The 16,592-nt window shown below is 35.5% G+C and overlaps 1 protein-coding gene and 1 long non-coding RNA gene across 10 annotated transcripts in view; one reads left to right on the plus strand and one right to left on the minus strand.

Annotated features, from left to right (window-relative positions):
- LOC116166312 (homeobox protein abdominal-B) overlaps nucleotides 1-16,592 on the plus strand; it is a 441,837-nt gene that overhangs the window by 319,166 nt on the left and 106,079 nt on the right. The gene's annotated exons all lie outside the window — the stretch shown is intronic.
- LOC116166316 overlaps nucleotides 1-16,592 on the minus strand; it is a 32,131-nt gene that overhangs the window by 5,974 nt on the left and 9,565 nt on the right. For 2 of the 4 annotated variants that reach the window (XR_004144303.1, XR_004144300.1), the window contains exon 1: nucleotides 323-718. This is a non-coding gene — a long non-coding RNA (uncharacterized LOC116166316). Of the gene's footprint in view, nucleotides 1-322; nucleotides 719-10,022; nucleotides 10,327-16,592 lie in introns of those variants that run through there. The other 2 variants (XR_004144302.1, XR_004144301.1) reach the window with 2 other exon arrangements.

Raw genomic sequence — 16,592 nt, forward strand, 5'->3', positions numbered from 1 at the left:
AATTTTGCTATTGTTAACGATTGAATTTTATTTAATTAATAATAACGTTAATTGGATAGCTAAGACGGATTTCCGGGTACGCATCGTATTTAATTAAATAAAGCAGAACCTAAATTAAAACTATAGACATCATTTGTGATGAATACAAATAATTTATTTCTAAAAAATATAATAGAGCATTGTTCTAAGCGACAGAAACGAATCATGAAATTATGTTTTAATTTAGATAAAACACTTTTTTGGGTACCACTTCTAAGGTGTAATTATAATGTGGGAATAATTATTTTATAGAGATTAGAGGTAGGTATAGGTATGTACGTACCTTCATACACTGGCAATTCTTGACATTCCTCGTTTCCTGAGTTTCTCATACTGAAACAATGTTGTGGTTGTTTCTCCATTTCGAATAACAGTTATACGCCTTATCCTTTAGATTTATACGTCCCCTCAAATTACTTTTTATTTCATCTGGATATAGTTTTTCTCGTGAACGTCATCAGGGCTGGCGTCATCGGGGCTAATCCTACAACCGCAGCAATACATTAGAATGTAAAATCAATTATATGGTGGTATGACGGAGGTATATATGTGAATTTTGCACGCGTGAATGTTTTAACATAACAAAACCGTTGGTATTCTAGTGCAATGAATTAAGTAATGAATTTTTATTTGATGTGTATATTGGAGTGCATGAAACGTGATAAAATGACTTCAATTTGTTAAGAATATAAACACCTATAATACCTTTACTACTAAATCGATCATAAAGCCGTAGCTATAATGTTTTATGGCTGAACCAAGTGTAGCAGCTACAAGTGGTTTAGAATTGATTTTAACTAGCGTATCTTTTTTTAATGCCTTTTAACGGTGCTAAATGTTAATGTTAAGGACGTCGGTTTAAATAAGTCATACACGCTATAATTCGTACGCGTATAAACGTTATTGATTTCGATACATATTTCAGATATAATCAATGGTTACTAAGTGTAGGTATATGAATGAATTTAAATCGAGTTAATTCCTAATAAATTAATTAGCGCAATAATTGTGTAGGTACTTAATGTTTAATAAATCAGCAGAAATTACTATACCGCATATTCATTAAATACCTATATGATGTCCTATAAATATTTAAATTAATCAATGTTAACATTTTATGAGGTCGATATGGTTGACTTATTCAATTGTTTCTTCTGTCTTGCTGTTTTCACTTTCATTTTAATTTCATTACGTTTATTAGCCAGTAGACAGATTTGCTTGTGATCGAGAATTCAAGGGCACCTTCAGACACAAAAAAGTTATCAAATCCTGTGAAAAGTATTTTATACTTAGGTATACGGCCCTTGAATTATACCCATCGTTAAATATTAGGTACCTACTAATTACAATGTATGTACAGTTGTATATCACCTGAACATTTTTTGCGATAAGGTTTTCAGAAAAAAGCTGAAACTTTTGATTTCAGTTTTATTTTTTATTTTATTTTTTATTTGACTTATATGTATGTTCCTATATAAAGATCATAAGTCCATTTTTGAGAGCACCTGACACAAAACTTCGTCTTAGTCACTAATAACTTTTACGAAAGTACAATATTCAATAGGTACCACCTGAATTTAGCACCGTTTAGATTGTAAATATTTTCCGATTTATCAGGTACCCCGTACCAACACGGAAATTTACTCGTTTAACTATACCTATACCGAGATATCAATGTACACAATTCCATTATAGAATCTACCATCATAGCGATTGATATCAACCCAAAAAAAGAACATTGAACCCACATGTGGACCTATACTTTGAGAAGAAAGCGCAAGAAGGGTTTTGGGTTTTGGTGATCTTTTTTAAGTTACCTAATATACGGTTTTATTTTCAATAGAGGTACCTAACAAGTTTTAAGGGAAATCATACATTTATACCCGAATGGGAATCCGAGCCATGGGTTCATTAGATACGTATTTGGACATTCGTGCCTATTGTTTAGTAGATTCGATTTACTTACTGTAAGTTACTGGAATTTTACTCATTTTGCTATAGTAAATTGTATTGTAAGTGTACAATACAGTATAGTCAGCTACCCTTAGTACTGGGTGCGGCCAAACAAACAGTGGCAGTGCAGTTGTGTTCCCCCACTACATCCGCTGTGGTGGTGATGGGAACCGTAGAGGGGACACATTACGTCCGGTCACTCACCCCATTTTTAGTACCTACTTAGCAATGGTTTGGAGTGAAGAGCATCGCGGCTTCGCCGTTCGCACGTTTTTTTGAAAGTGGTCGTTCTTTCATTATCACTCGGCGTATCGTTAGACGGCACTTTAACATTCCACGTCGTGCTCCAGTTCCGTAACGTAATGTGATCGCGAGTTGGGTTCTGCGCTGTTTTTCGGAGCATCAACGCTTTGATTGAAAACCTGACCAGGCGAAAGATCAGGCGAATACGTTCCGACAATGGATCGGAATTCGTCAACAAGGAAATGGAAGACATCTGCACCAAGGATGGTATCATCATTGAAACTACCGTGCCATACCTACACTCCGCGTTTCTGAAAGGATGAACCGCACCGTGCGCGTTATATGCGGTGGGACAGCGAACTCGGCAAAGAACTTTGGGCTGAAGCTACATATCATGCATCTTTCCTGATCAAGAAGAGATCATCGTCAACCGAGATTCGACGTTTCTCATCCTATCCCAAGAACAATTAGAATAGGTTCATCATTTGTTGTTGACTACAATGATGATCACGAGCCTGTAAGTTCAGTTGGGGCATCGAAATTAACAGAAGTTGAAGAAAGTTCATCGATAGTCGCTATGTTGACGCTATAAAGAAAAATCAACTAATCGAAAACCAGATTAATGAAGCATCCGATGATGCTACTCGTAATTACCGTGAATTATCACTATCCAGAGGGCGATGAATTGCGACGTTCGAATCGACAAAGTCCCGTTGTTCGGAAAGGTTTCATGTCGTACTTTAGAAGTCACCGCGATATGGAAGATCCCTTTACTCGTGACGAAGGTCTTCGTGCGCACGATAGTCAACAATGGTTGGAGATGATGAAGCAGGAGTCATTCGCGATGAACGGGAATTGCATGCTGGTGGATCTACCTACTACTCCGAATTAGGTTTTCCTGCAGTTTTCCTAATTCGTAAGGTAAATACCGGGCTAGTATAGACCAGCTTAAAACCTTCTGCAGGGACACCTCTAGAACGCATTATGTACTCTGTAATTGGTCGCAATCCTGTTGAGGGCCCAGAACAAAAGGGACAATGAATAACTAAATAAATATAAATTTCCCACTGGGAAGAAAACCCGTAAAAACCAAATGGGTCTTTAAACGAAAACGAGCCGATGATGGTACTGTTGTGCGACACAAGGCTCACCTACTGAAGAAGGGATGCTCACAAAAGTATGGCATTGATTACAGATATTTTCACCTGTTGTACGATACAGTTCGATGCGACTGTTGATCGCATTGACTGCACAACGAGGTTTGATTAGCTATGTTGAATGAAGACTAGGATGAAGATATTTATACTCTTCAGCCCGATGGTTTCGAAGACGGCTTAGGACGAGTCCATTCAATTTGATACACAAATTCAGTCAGTGTCAAGGATATCACCAATTCAATTCTGACGTGCTATATAGCGAAGCTGTAGGAAGCTTGTTGTTTCTGGTACAAAGGACGGGGCCCGATTTGGCTTTTGCCGTCAGCAACATAAGTCGATTCGACGATAAGTACAACGAATCTCATTTTACTGCTGTAAAGCGCAACGTGCGCTACGTCAAGGGCACTATTGAATTTCTCCTGGTCTATTGCACCGATTTGTTGGAACCAATTCACGGATTTGTGGACGCGGACTGGGAAAACGACGATCTGGATACCTATTTAGCAGCAAATGAATCCTGTGTTTATTGAAATACATCTGTATCATTTACATTTTTGCTCCCTTTGTATATATTTTATTAAGAATATAATTAATAATCTTAAATTAATAAATAATTTAGATATTACCCTTCATTGAAAAACATTTGTAAAAGATAAAACTAATTATTGGGGTTGTTCGGAAAGTCATTTCGTTTTGTGTGGTGAAAATGAAAGACGAATTTTTTAAAGTGTATAAACATTTTATTAAATTATATATTCTCCATTTTGGTCCAATACCTTTTGCCATCTTTCGGGCAGGAGATTGATTCCACGTTCATAAAACTTCTGGTCTTTGCTGGCAAAATACTGGTCCAAGTGAAATTTGACGTCTTCATTTGAGGTGAAGGTCTTCCCGTCCAAAAAATTTTGCAGAGACCGGAACAAGTAGTAGTCTGAAGGTGCCAAATCTGGAGAATATGGTGGGTGTGGTAGTACATCCCATTCAAGCTGTAAAAGCTTTTGGCGGGTTACCAAACTTGTGGGAGGTCTCGCATTATCGTGGTGGAACACTACACGTTTTCTATTGACCAATTCTGGCCTTTTCTGTTTAAGTGAATCGTTCAATGACCACAATACACTTCAGAATTAATCGTGGTATTGTCCGGTAGAAGCTCAAAAAAAACTATCCCTTTGAAATCCCACCAAACATATAGCATAACCTTTTTTTGGTGAATATCGGCCTTCGCAGTGGTTTGAGCTGGTTCACCTTTTTTACTCCATGATCTCTTCCGCTTAACATTTTTGTAAACAACCCATTTCTCGTCGCCAGTAATGATACGCTTCAAAAATGGATCATTTTCTTGACGTTTGAGAAGCAAATCACAGTCGTTAATGCGCCGAAGCAAATTTCGCTCTGTAAGAACATGTGGAACCCATATGTTAAGTTCTGAAATAAAACCAAGACGTTTCACGTGATGATGAACGGTCGAATTCGATAAATGTAACCTCTCAGCAATCTCACGAGTTGTTATTTGACGGTTTGCATCTACCAATGCCTTTATTTCGTCTCCATCGGTTTCAACGGGTCTTCCAGAACGTGGTGCATCTTCAAGATCGAAATTGCCGGAACGAAATTTTGCAAACCAATTTTGGCATTATCGTTCAGTCAGTACATCTTCTCCATACACATCGCATAATTTCCGCCTTGCCTGAACTGCATTTTTACCTTTTCGATAGTAAAAGAGTAAAATATGTCGAAAATGCTGATTTTGATTTTCCATCTTTGATAGGGCACCAAACAAAAACTATTGCAAAGAATCAAACAAAACTTTTAACATACAAGCATTACTATGTCAGCTGTCAAAATTTTAATGTTTATGCGGCTTAAGTGTAAAGTTGGCTGTGAAACAATACAATTAGGTTCTCTGTTGAAGAAAAACGAAATGACTTTCCGAACAACCTGATATTTACTTTCACGATTGGTTGCATATCTTAAGGGGTATGTGACTTGTATATTTAAGAATTGACCATATAGGCGTTATTTGATTACTCAATGCCATAGGAGATTTGTATGTTTGTATATCCAGAGTTAAATTTTACGCACTTCACGCAAATCCTGCATATTATGATAGCTTATGTAGGTAGGTATATATAGGTACCCATTAAAATGACAAGGTTTATCCTTAAACATGACAAAGTAGATCAATATGCAAGAAGTTTAGGCAAACATATGCTGAGGGAATGTGCAATGTGTTTTATTTACATAATACTTTAAATTATACACGAACGTATATATCGTCAAGCGCAAAATATTGGATGATTGAATAAAAAAGGCCGGAATTATTAAACATAATTGCGCTTTTAAACTGGGCAATGTGCGCCCTACATTTCACGGTTTTATATTTGGCATACACATTTATGTCCTTTGTCCCAACGTAAACAAAAACGTTTGTTGGTAATTGACATCTACTTTGGAAGTAATATTCTACAGCTGTCATACCTTTTTATTTAAAAAAATGTTCATTCGCAATGTGCATACCTATACTTATAATATAATTACCGTCAGCAGAGAAGAATTACAACTGATCAAGTAAATAATTTAACCGCGATTATAAACTAATGTAGGCAAATTACCCTACATTTAAACGCATAGGTACCTATGTGCGCTGTCACACTATGCGTTTTTTCCGCTCCTGTTAAAACCCTGATTAAATCGGATTCGGTTTGACAGGACTACCTCTACCTCTACCTGTCACACTGTTCCGGTCTAACGGGATGCATCACACTTATTTTTGCTATTTACAGTTTAAACTGAGGCGCAATTGTTAAGTATGGTTTCCGCGCTTGAAGCAGAGGAGTTACTGCGAAAGCAGATAGATCGTCAATATTAGATTTCTACCTTAACCCAAGCTTTCTCCCTACAGTTTTATCTACATACTCTCTAATTGTTTACCACAATTCAGTTTGTTGGGTCCGTTAACTTGGCCCCCCCACTGAGAGATTTCATAGTAGTATTATTTTGAAATGAATGCGCTCGTTATGCGCTCATATGCGCCACCGATAATAACTCTTGCGCCATTATCGTTTTTTAGAAATCCGAAAAAACATTTGGGGGGGCCAAGTGAACGTAGCCCCCCCAGTACGTATTTTGTCCCTTGTAACTAGGTCACCTGATACATTTGGTTATGCGCTCAATTGCGCCACTTGAATTAAAGCTAGCGCCATTACGGTTAAGCCGTGACAAATTTTCAAAAAGTGGGGGGGGCCAACTTAACGTTTTTAAAAGTTACTTTTTTTTAACATCTTTTCATACGAAATTGTACTCTCAGGTATGCGCTGAAATGCGCCGTAAAAAGATATCTTTGCGCCATTATTGTTTTTTGGTTATCCTTAAATATATTTGGGGGGGGGGGCAAGTGAACGGAATCCCCCATAACGCATTTTGCTACCGGTATTTGTGCCACTTGATACATCTGGTTATGAGCTCAATTGCGCCACTTGAATTAAAGCTAGCGCCATTACGGTTAAGCCATAAAAAAATTTTAAAAAGTGGGGGGGGCTAACTTAACGTTTTCAAAAGTTACGTTTTTTAACATGTTTTTTCTACTACATCGTACCTTTCATCATGCGCTAAAATGCGCCGTAAACAAAAATCTTGGCGCCATTATAGTGTTTCAGAAACACTCTACAGGGTGTTTTTTTGGGAACTTTAGTTAAACGATTCTGGGAAAGTAAAATAGGTAGGTTTTTAAAAATTTGTATTTAGGAGTTACTCCGAAGGCCGAATCGATGTAAAATATTTTCAAAATGGACGTACTTCCGGAAATAAATTTTGAAAACGCTAAGTTAGACCCTCCACTTTTAAAAAATTTTTTATGGCTTAACCGTAATGGCGCTATCTTTAATTCAAGTGGCGCAATTGAGCTCATAACCAGATGTATGAAGTGTCACAAAAACCGGTAGCAAAATGCGTTATGGGGGATTCCGTTCACTTGCCCCCCCCCCCAAATATATTTAAGGATAACCAAAAACAATAATGGCGCAAAGATATCTTTTTACGGCGCATTTCAGCGCATACCTGAGAGTACAATTTCGTATGAAAAGATGTTAAAAAAAAGTAACTTTTAAAAACGTTAAGTTGGCCCCCCCACTTTTTGAAAATTTGTCACGGCTTAACCGTAATGGCGCTAGCTTTAATTCAAGTGGCGCAATTGAGCGCATAACCAAATGTATCAGGTGACCTAGTTACAAGGGACAAAATACGTACTGGGGGGGGCTACGTTCACTTGGCCCCCCCCAAATGTTTTTTCGGATTTCTAAAAAACGATAATGGCGCAAGAGTTATTATCGGTGGCGCATATGAGCGCATAACGAGCGCCTTCATTTCAAAATAATACGACTATGAAATCTCTCAGTGGGGGGGGGGGGCAAGTTAACGGACCCCTGTTTGTTCGTGTATCTATGCTATTACTGGGGCTGGAAGAGAAATCCGAAAAAATTTTGAAAATATTATAAAATTGGAAAGGCACACCCAAAAACAGAGGTGAAGTTGCAGGTTTACCTTCTACTTATGGCTGGTTGGTTATGGTCCCGAAAAAAATTAAATAAGAAATGCAAATTTTGAATTTTTTGGGGTGTGATAACGATCAATTTGTAACGTTCACTTCATTTGGAAAAAGCGGTTGTTTTGATCCCTTCTTCCACCCAATTCTTTGACATACCTATATTTGTTACATCCTGTAAGTCACATTTTTCAAAAATCAATACTCCAAGATAGATGATGTCAAGGTCATAGATACTATATGAAATCGATCAGATACAAGCAAGGATACAAGACAATAGCACGCAATTCAGCCTCACCTGACAAAATCAGCTAAAGTTTAAAGTAGGGACGCGAACCTTTATTTATAACACAGTTGAGCACGAACTGAAATGCCAGCTATAGATGAGCAATTACAAGAAGTGATTAAATTTTGGATTTCGGAGGCTAATCCACTGAGGCTGGCCAGCACAAAATCCATGTTCGCGGTATTTTCTTGGACTTTGGGTAGATTTATTCTAAATTATTTACTTTGAAAACACTGGAATTCGTGTGGCCGTTGAAGTAAAAAATACAGCAAAAACACCTAGAAACCACAGAAAAGTTGGATCTCCCTCATCATTATTCATTAGGAAGCGGCTGTTTTTGCAAAGCTCTAAGTTTTCATTAATCTCAATTACTTTTATTACCGTATCGTGGCACTCCCTAGGTACAGACGTTTTCAGGTCGCATCAACAGCCGTCTGTGTGTCTTAACGACAGTCGTGGTATGACTGCAGGGACCGTAAGCTTTACATGCCCTCCAAAGCATGGAAGTCAGGAGATGTTCTGTACCACTAAAAACTGGCTAGTTGTGGGATTCAACTTACAACCGGTGAGATTAGAGTTCGAGTTTTAAACCGCTACGCCAAACATTTACTGTTTACTTGCTTTACTAAAGAATATTATTTGCTACTTATATGGTTTTTAAGCGTATATAGGTGGACAGCTGTTTCCATCAATAGTTCCTGTCTTGTTGGGTTTAAAAAATATATGAATTAGAATAAGAATTATATTAAGTGGTCACTCGTTACCTTCATGTTCAAAATTTACATTACCTACACCTACTAGGTAGGAATATCAAATCATCAAAATCAGAGATTTTTCAGGTCAGCTCAAGGGTGAAGCATTTTTGTGGGTACAAAAATATTAGATAATAATCAGCCCTGCGATGTATCACTAACGTTAAATTTAACGTACAGGTTATCTATAGAAAACGTTATTTGGCCCATACTAAACAACGCAAAATAAGGTTTTTTTGACAGATAAATTGCACGTTAAGTTTGGCGTTTCTGATACATCACATCAGGGCTGATTGTTTCATAAAAAACGCTAAGAGACAGGTACCCACTTCAACAGCACATTCAGAAACCCTCTGCACTTGCCGCTGCATGTCTTTTATAGACCTAATTTTAGAGTTTTAGTACCTAATAATGGAAGAAAAACTCAAAAATTAAGGCAAAATAAAATAAAAAATGCTTATTTTGGTAAACTCTATTATTCGGTTTTTTATAATTGTATATAATTTGGAACACGCATCGGATTAATAAAAAATTAATTTCTTACCCAATGGCCATGTTAAAAGTGGCTACCTTAGTAGCATTGTCCATCAATACTATACCTTTAGGTTAATCGTTAATATTATATGCAATGCTATAGTGCTTCGAAATTACTACTTACTTTGTGGCTATTCAAATTCTAAATACTTATATAGGAAAATCAATAAATGTTAGTTATCTACATTACTGGTCGCATATCATAACGTGGAGATTTCCTTAAATATACAAGTAGGTATACCTAAGGGTATAATGCATCATTATGTAAGGGTTTGTGTTTATTAGGCCCATTATAATCTAATAGTAAAAATAGTTTCCATTTCAGAGAAATCTTGAATCCTATCCAAAAGAAATAGTTTAAAATTCCTTACGCTCTTAAAACGACCAGTTTCCCTTCATACTGCACGTGTATAACATTACCACACTAATATACCGCACATGTATTTAAATAGAAGTATCGGTACACATCTGAAGCTCATATAACATTAGTTAGATGTTTGTTTAAATTACCATCTTACCATGTAGTTAGGACTGGAGTGTTTAATACTGCATCGTTCTCATCTTGGATACCTATACGTCCTTCACAAACTTAACGGCCATTTTAAAACCGAATGAAGCCATCATTACCTGTTAGTTCACTTTTAAAGTAATTTTTATATAACCGAGGTGTGCACGCATATAATTATTTAAGCATGTCCATACATACAATGATTTTGGTAACAAATTCCTTGTTTTAAATATCACACTGCAACATAAACAGGCTTAAAACACAACGTTTACTGGCATGGCGTTAAAGACTGGCCGGTATGGTAAGGCGGGTTAGAATGTATTGTTAGGAACCCCCAAACACATTAATGATGCCATGTTGCAATTCCAATGCCACTTCTCTCCTGCAATGTGGGTAAGTTTTTAAATTGTTTCATCTCTTAGTAGACGCTCATGACAAGGCTTGGTTGAAATTTATAGAACAAAATAGGTAGGTACACACTCCGACATAAATAGAATCAAGAATTCTGTTGCTAGTTTAACATCACGAGCGTGATTGTAATTTGTAAGAATCTATTTTTAGTTCCAGAAGGTACACATAAAATAACTGAAGTCTGAATTTAAAATGGGTTAGATTATAAAACAGCATAGATTTCTTAACCAATATCAAGCCATAAATTTCAGTGAGTGTTTTAGTAATTAAATGAAAAGTAATTTAATTTTTAATTTTAAATTATGTCCGGGTTATCAGTATAAAGCCCTGCCATTAATAAAAGATAATTACTTATGTTCTCTGATAGGATGTTTGTTATAGTACTTTGTAAACATCGCGTCATTGGTCTATGATTTTCGATTGTCCAGTAAACATTTGGGAATGTGCTTATAAGGAGTGTAATGTTTATAATTTTATTTGTCCTGTAGATAAAATAAATGTTCAGTGGGATTTATTCGGTGCATTCGTGCTTGCTATAATCATTTGTTATTATGGGGGTTCCGCGTTTATATGGAGCTGGGTGAATTTCCAAATAATTATCTAATCGATTCGAGTCAGAGATTGGCATTGAAGTTTTGGGGGAGCTATATGTAAAATGATTCAATTCGAACTTGAATCGAGATTTTGCAGGTCTTAAAAGTCTAACCTATCTAAATCGTAAACAATAGATAATGAAATTATAGGGAATCATATAGGTATATATAAAAATTAGATAGGTTTGATTAAAATAACGTCTTGCAACATATTTTTACTCTATTATACTCATACTAATCGAATATGAGTCTTTTGAATTATTGTTAAAAGCTAGCTTTTAGCGCAAATAAGAGAAATGCACTTTTGTGACTACTTTGTCTGTTCGTCTATTCCTACGACTGTGTCACTATCAGATCTTTATCTTAAGAGGTATAGGTATTTGGTTCGTATAGGTGTCGAGGCCTACACCAAGGTGGGAACTTTCTTCTGCGTTGCTTATGAAAACAATTATAGCAAAACTAAGTTAAAAAAAAGTCTGAATGTGCCACCACTAGACTTCAGCGCAGCAGCAGATCACATTTGGACATTTTTAGATTCAACAACGATTTATGTAAAAATTTACTGTACAGAGTACCTACTGGATTTACTTGAAATTGACCATACCGCCCATAACCTGTTAGCAGAGTCATTTTTTGAGAATCAAAACTGCGCTAAAAACTCACTGTTTTCAATCCCCATAATAAGGCGTTTTCTAAAGAATATACCTACATTAAACGCATTAGACTGCATCTGTAGACTAAAAAACGCATGAAAATTATTACGCCGGGCAGAGTTAGATTTTTATTTGTTGCTCAATTCTTCTGATATTTCAGCAGAAGCTAATTCTTCTAAAAGCAAATTGCACAGCACATTATTTTCTTATGTGTAGACCACTTTTGTGAAAGTTTAACTGCCTCGTCTTCGACTCCAATTTTTGTTGCCACCAGCACTCATGCTTCTTGTTAAAATATTACTTATTGACGTGTTTTTCCGATTTTTTTCGTAAAAATTAAATCTTATGATATTGCGTATGAAAAATTCATCTAAGAACAAATAAAGGTGATAAATGTGATATGATTTTGAGGAAAAATTAAAAAGGGGTGGATTTTGGATGTAGCTCAAAGGAAAAATTTGGTAACTTTGGTTCGGAGGAGAATCTCATTTTTTGCTTGGGCATAAGTAGACCTCCATTATTACTGCGGTGGGTTCCAAAACTCTCCTTAAGACTAGCATCTGGTATACCAATTGACAGAATAAAAGAGCGTATGCCTGAAATACGTTTTAGATCAACAACTGTTACGAATACATTTTTTTTAAATTTCAAGATAGTGACCTTCGGTGTCACTTACTGGGTGCATTAACGCATAAAAAAATGTAGGTATATCTGTTAAAAGTAAAGTACAAAAATTAGATTTTCAATAGGTCGGACTCGCTTACATTTCAAAAAAGATGTTTTGAATGTAGCATAATCATTTTGGCAAAAAAATGTCAAAAACCCTTTGCCTCAATTCTTAGGAGATTTAAATTTAAAATCTATAAGATCATCCCATTTCTAACTATGTCGTTTGATTCCTCTAAGGTTTGCATTTATCAAAAATAACGTTGTGATTAAGATGCAGGCGAAGATAAAAGTTATCGGTGGTGAAGCTCTAATACACGGTGTCCCAACGAAAAATTCAACTGCCATAAAATTCGGCAAAATAGGTAAATGTTTTGATCAATATCTAAAAACCGCTGGACATTTATATCTAGGGAGTGCTTTAAACTTTAACCCTGTGGTCGGTATAGGGGTTGTAACCCATCCACAAATTTTTATCTATAGGTACGCAACAGTTTTTTTAGTTGTTTAACACTCTGAAGGACCTCCAGTAACTTCTCTACAACAATAAATTGATGACAATTTGATTGAAACCAATTCAAATCATACATGTCTCAATACCACAGTAGGTAATTTATCTCCGGCATTCGGCGATAATTACTTCCCGTTACAGGTGCATATTCGTTGGGACACCTTGTATAGATTTTTAACAAGTTATAATAACAACAAAACACCAATATTTTGTGTGAATAAATAGGCAAGAACTGTTACACAGATAGATCGAAGTACTTATTTGTCTTCTCAACTTACAACTTAGTTTATACGTTTATTTGTGTCATAGCTATATACACTGTAGACATGATAGGTACCTACTACTTTTTAGAGAAAAGATGTGCAACTAGAGAGTTGTTATCATGCTTTCAAGAAACCAAGCAAATTTCGATTACTTCCGAAGATATGCCAGAAAACCGAAATTTGCGGATTTCGTTTTTATTTTTCTCTGATGTTATTTGAGTAATTCGTTTCGGAGAAATGATCATCAACTTAATTTTGTATATGGCCCGTAAAAAAGTACACACTGTATTGAGTAGCACATTTTTTATTACGACAACGATGTCCGACACACAAAGAAAAAACAAAAGTTGGAAACTGTTCGGAATTTTCTGATTTTATGTACAGCGTAATAATCGCAACTTGCGCAACTTTTTTGTAATTTGACCATCTTCGTATCTTCTACGGTTTCCGAGATGCCAATGATAGACATCCTTACCTTGGACAGTCTGTATACCGACTGTATGAGCCGTGAGGTATATATCAAATTTAGGTAGGTAGGTACAACTTGTTTTAGAAACCTGTGCAATTGTAGGTAATTTTGAGTTACTAATGCCGGTAAGTATATTTGCAGTTGCTATCCAGCATCCAGCATTAAAAAAATGGTTATGCACGTTTATATACCTATAGGTACCTACCTACCTAATACTTATGGGTATTGCCATTACCATAAAGCATTTAAACAAGGGTATTACCTAGGTGGGTAGGTACTATATATAGGCAGTGGCGGCTCGTAAGCTGCGAAGAAGGTAGTGTCACATTGTGTCCCCCTCCCCGTTATTTTAATAGTTACAAATTTTTGTTTTCATATTATTCCAGTTATTTAGATTTTGAGTATAATTCGAATATTTATAATGCAAGTGACGGAAACAAATCTAGCCCCTTTAATTTCTTTGGAGACTTGTTTCATAAGTATAGTTCAACTATGCATTCCAGTAATTCATTTTGTGTTCTTTTAGATGAGAATTAGCGGATTTTTTTGACAAAAAATCGTATGGAAAGTGTTACTTTTTTCACGATTTGTACTATCCGTTTCCATGGCGTTTAGTCCGATCTATAAACAATAGCAACATTTTATTTGCAGTTTTATTAATGAGGCCGAAGTATCATTTTCAACAATAGTTGTACAAATAACTATTCAAATCTTTATCTAAACAAGTACTGAAATTTATTAATTCTCTGAATACCTACTCCTTTATTTTCGGATTTATCGCTATTGCCGTGTCCTCTTAAAGGAGATTCAGGCGCATTTCGTTTTCTAACAATATTTAAGTCCGGTACCGGCCTGCTTAATTGCTTTATTTAAAGACTATCTTCCAGAGAATGCATGGAAAAAGGTTTATTTAAATGATTTTTTAATTTGTGTATTTTACGTAAAATTAATCCGGGAAGTGTAATCTTACACAGAAGTAAAAAAAATTGTTTGACTTATCACGACTGAAAGAAGGAAAACAGCGCAAAGCATAGTAATACACGTACACATTATTCAACTGTGCTTATGAGCCAAACTTCTGATGGCTCAAGTTGTATGTTTGAAGTCCACGGATAAGCACAAATGAATTCTTCTTGGTACCTAATTTATCAAATCATTTACTTTTTTTGTTTTAAGTTTTAAAGCACAATTATGTACCTACTCTAGTGAGCACAATTAATAATAGTTAATTATATTTTAAGAATTGATAATTAGCATCAGGTTCCTTGAGGTGGTGCCATGGCTCCTTGGCTCTTTATAAAGAGCCGCCCCTGTAATAGGTATAGGTACTTATAGGTACAGACAATTGTGTGAATTATTTCCATTTCCTCCTATACTTATCAGGATCGATGATTTCAATGGTTATTGCTTAAGTAGGTATACCCTGGTAAGAAGTTGTGTTATCTACAATATAAATTTTGCGTATAGTATAGGTAGGTATTCCTTAGGTATAGATATAGGCCTTGCGTTATACGGTATGTAGGTACACTAACCCAATTAGTACGTACCTACCTACCATTGATGGATTCATATATAGGTATAAGTTAATATATTGGCGGCACTTACCTACCTATGGTTTAATTGCAAATTGAAACCAGTGCGTCTTACTTTTTTACAGTAAAACTTTAAGAACGAATTAAATAATAAAATTAATTTTTATGGTTATTTTATGACCAACCTGTCATGTTTGCTACCGTAAGTATATCTTCATTCTTCACTAGGTATACTAATCTCTTGTATCGTCGTCGGTATATTAACTAATGGGGAACTTTTATTCACTATAAGGAATTTAACCAGTGCAAGAGTTTCTGAGACTGTTGTCGTTTCGCCAATCGCATTAGTTAGGTTTAATGTTAACCCATATTACAGAAAACTATTTTTAAAAGCGGATTGCAAATGCAATTTAGTTTCAGCTTGAAATGCATTGACCTGAAAACGGCTTGGGTTGTACACCAAAACAACTAAAGCAACAAAATGTAGACATTTTATTTAAATTTTAATTTAAAACCTTGTCTTTTCCCCATTCCGCATCCATAATAAAACGGGCAGCCATTTCTGTCTCGGCCAACTGAATGCAATCGTTGTAAATTAGCATTAGCGTCTACTAACTTTATGCTATTTGTGTCAAACTAAACCCACGGTTCTTTAACACTGATTTTAAATTACAGATTTAATGCAAAGCACTATTTAATATAAAAGCTAAATCGGTACTAATTACCTTGTTTTGCAATTAGCTACAAGACAACTGGAGAAGCACTATACACGAAAAGCGCACGATTGAAGCTTCTTTTCGTAAACTAAACTTTCAGAAATCCCATCCTTAAAATTATACCTTCCACCTATATAAAACCGCACAAACTTTCTAATTTTTTGCTCCTGTATTTGTGAAACTCTTTCTTGGGAACTGTAAAATTCTTCTATGCATTTAAATGCTTTATTTTGCTTATGCATTACCCATTTAGTTCCACAAAAAATACGAATATTTTACTTCAACCATTTCTGGAATAATAATACATTTTATGCTTGGGGTTATAAAGGATAAAGCAAAAAATTATGTCAAGTATGAATAAAACAGATTTTTTTAAATGGACGACAGCTTCCGGACAAATCCGAAATTTCTATATTCGTAATATTAAAATAGGGGTTAAAGTAGGTATATCAAGCTAAGGGTAAATACGGTTTACTTTAGAAAAAAGACAAATGAGGCTAAATCCTAGCAGAAAGAACTATCCCAACTGCAATTGGAAAACTTATTTTATTTCTTCACCATATGTTAACCGTTTCGTCTTTCTGCGATATTAGAAAAGTTCTAGTTTTGTAGTTTTTACATCTCTTTATTGAAGATAGAAAACTGCCTTTATAAAGTAATAAAATTAGAAGCAATTTAAGGTTTTTCCGTAGTTCGTTAAGCTGATTAAATCATAACTTGCTCAACTAATTTTTTTTATTAATTATATTCTGAAATGTGTAATTCC

This window comes from Photinus pyralis, unplaced genomic scaffold, assembly GCF_008802855.1.
Source record: "Photinus pyralis isolate 1611_PpyrPB1 unplaced genomic scaffold, Ppyr1.3 Ppyr1.4_LG3b, whole genome shotgun sequence".
Lineage (NCBI taxonomy): Eukaryota > Metazoa > Arthropoda > Insecta > Coleoptera > Lampyridae > Photinus > Photinus pyralis.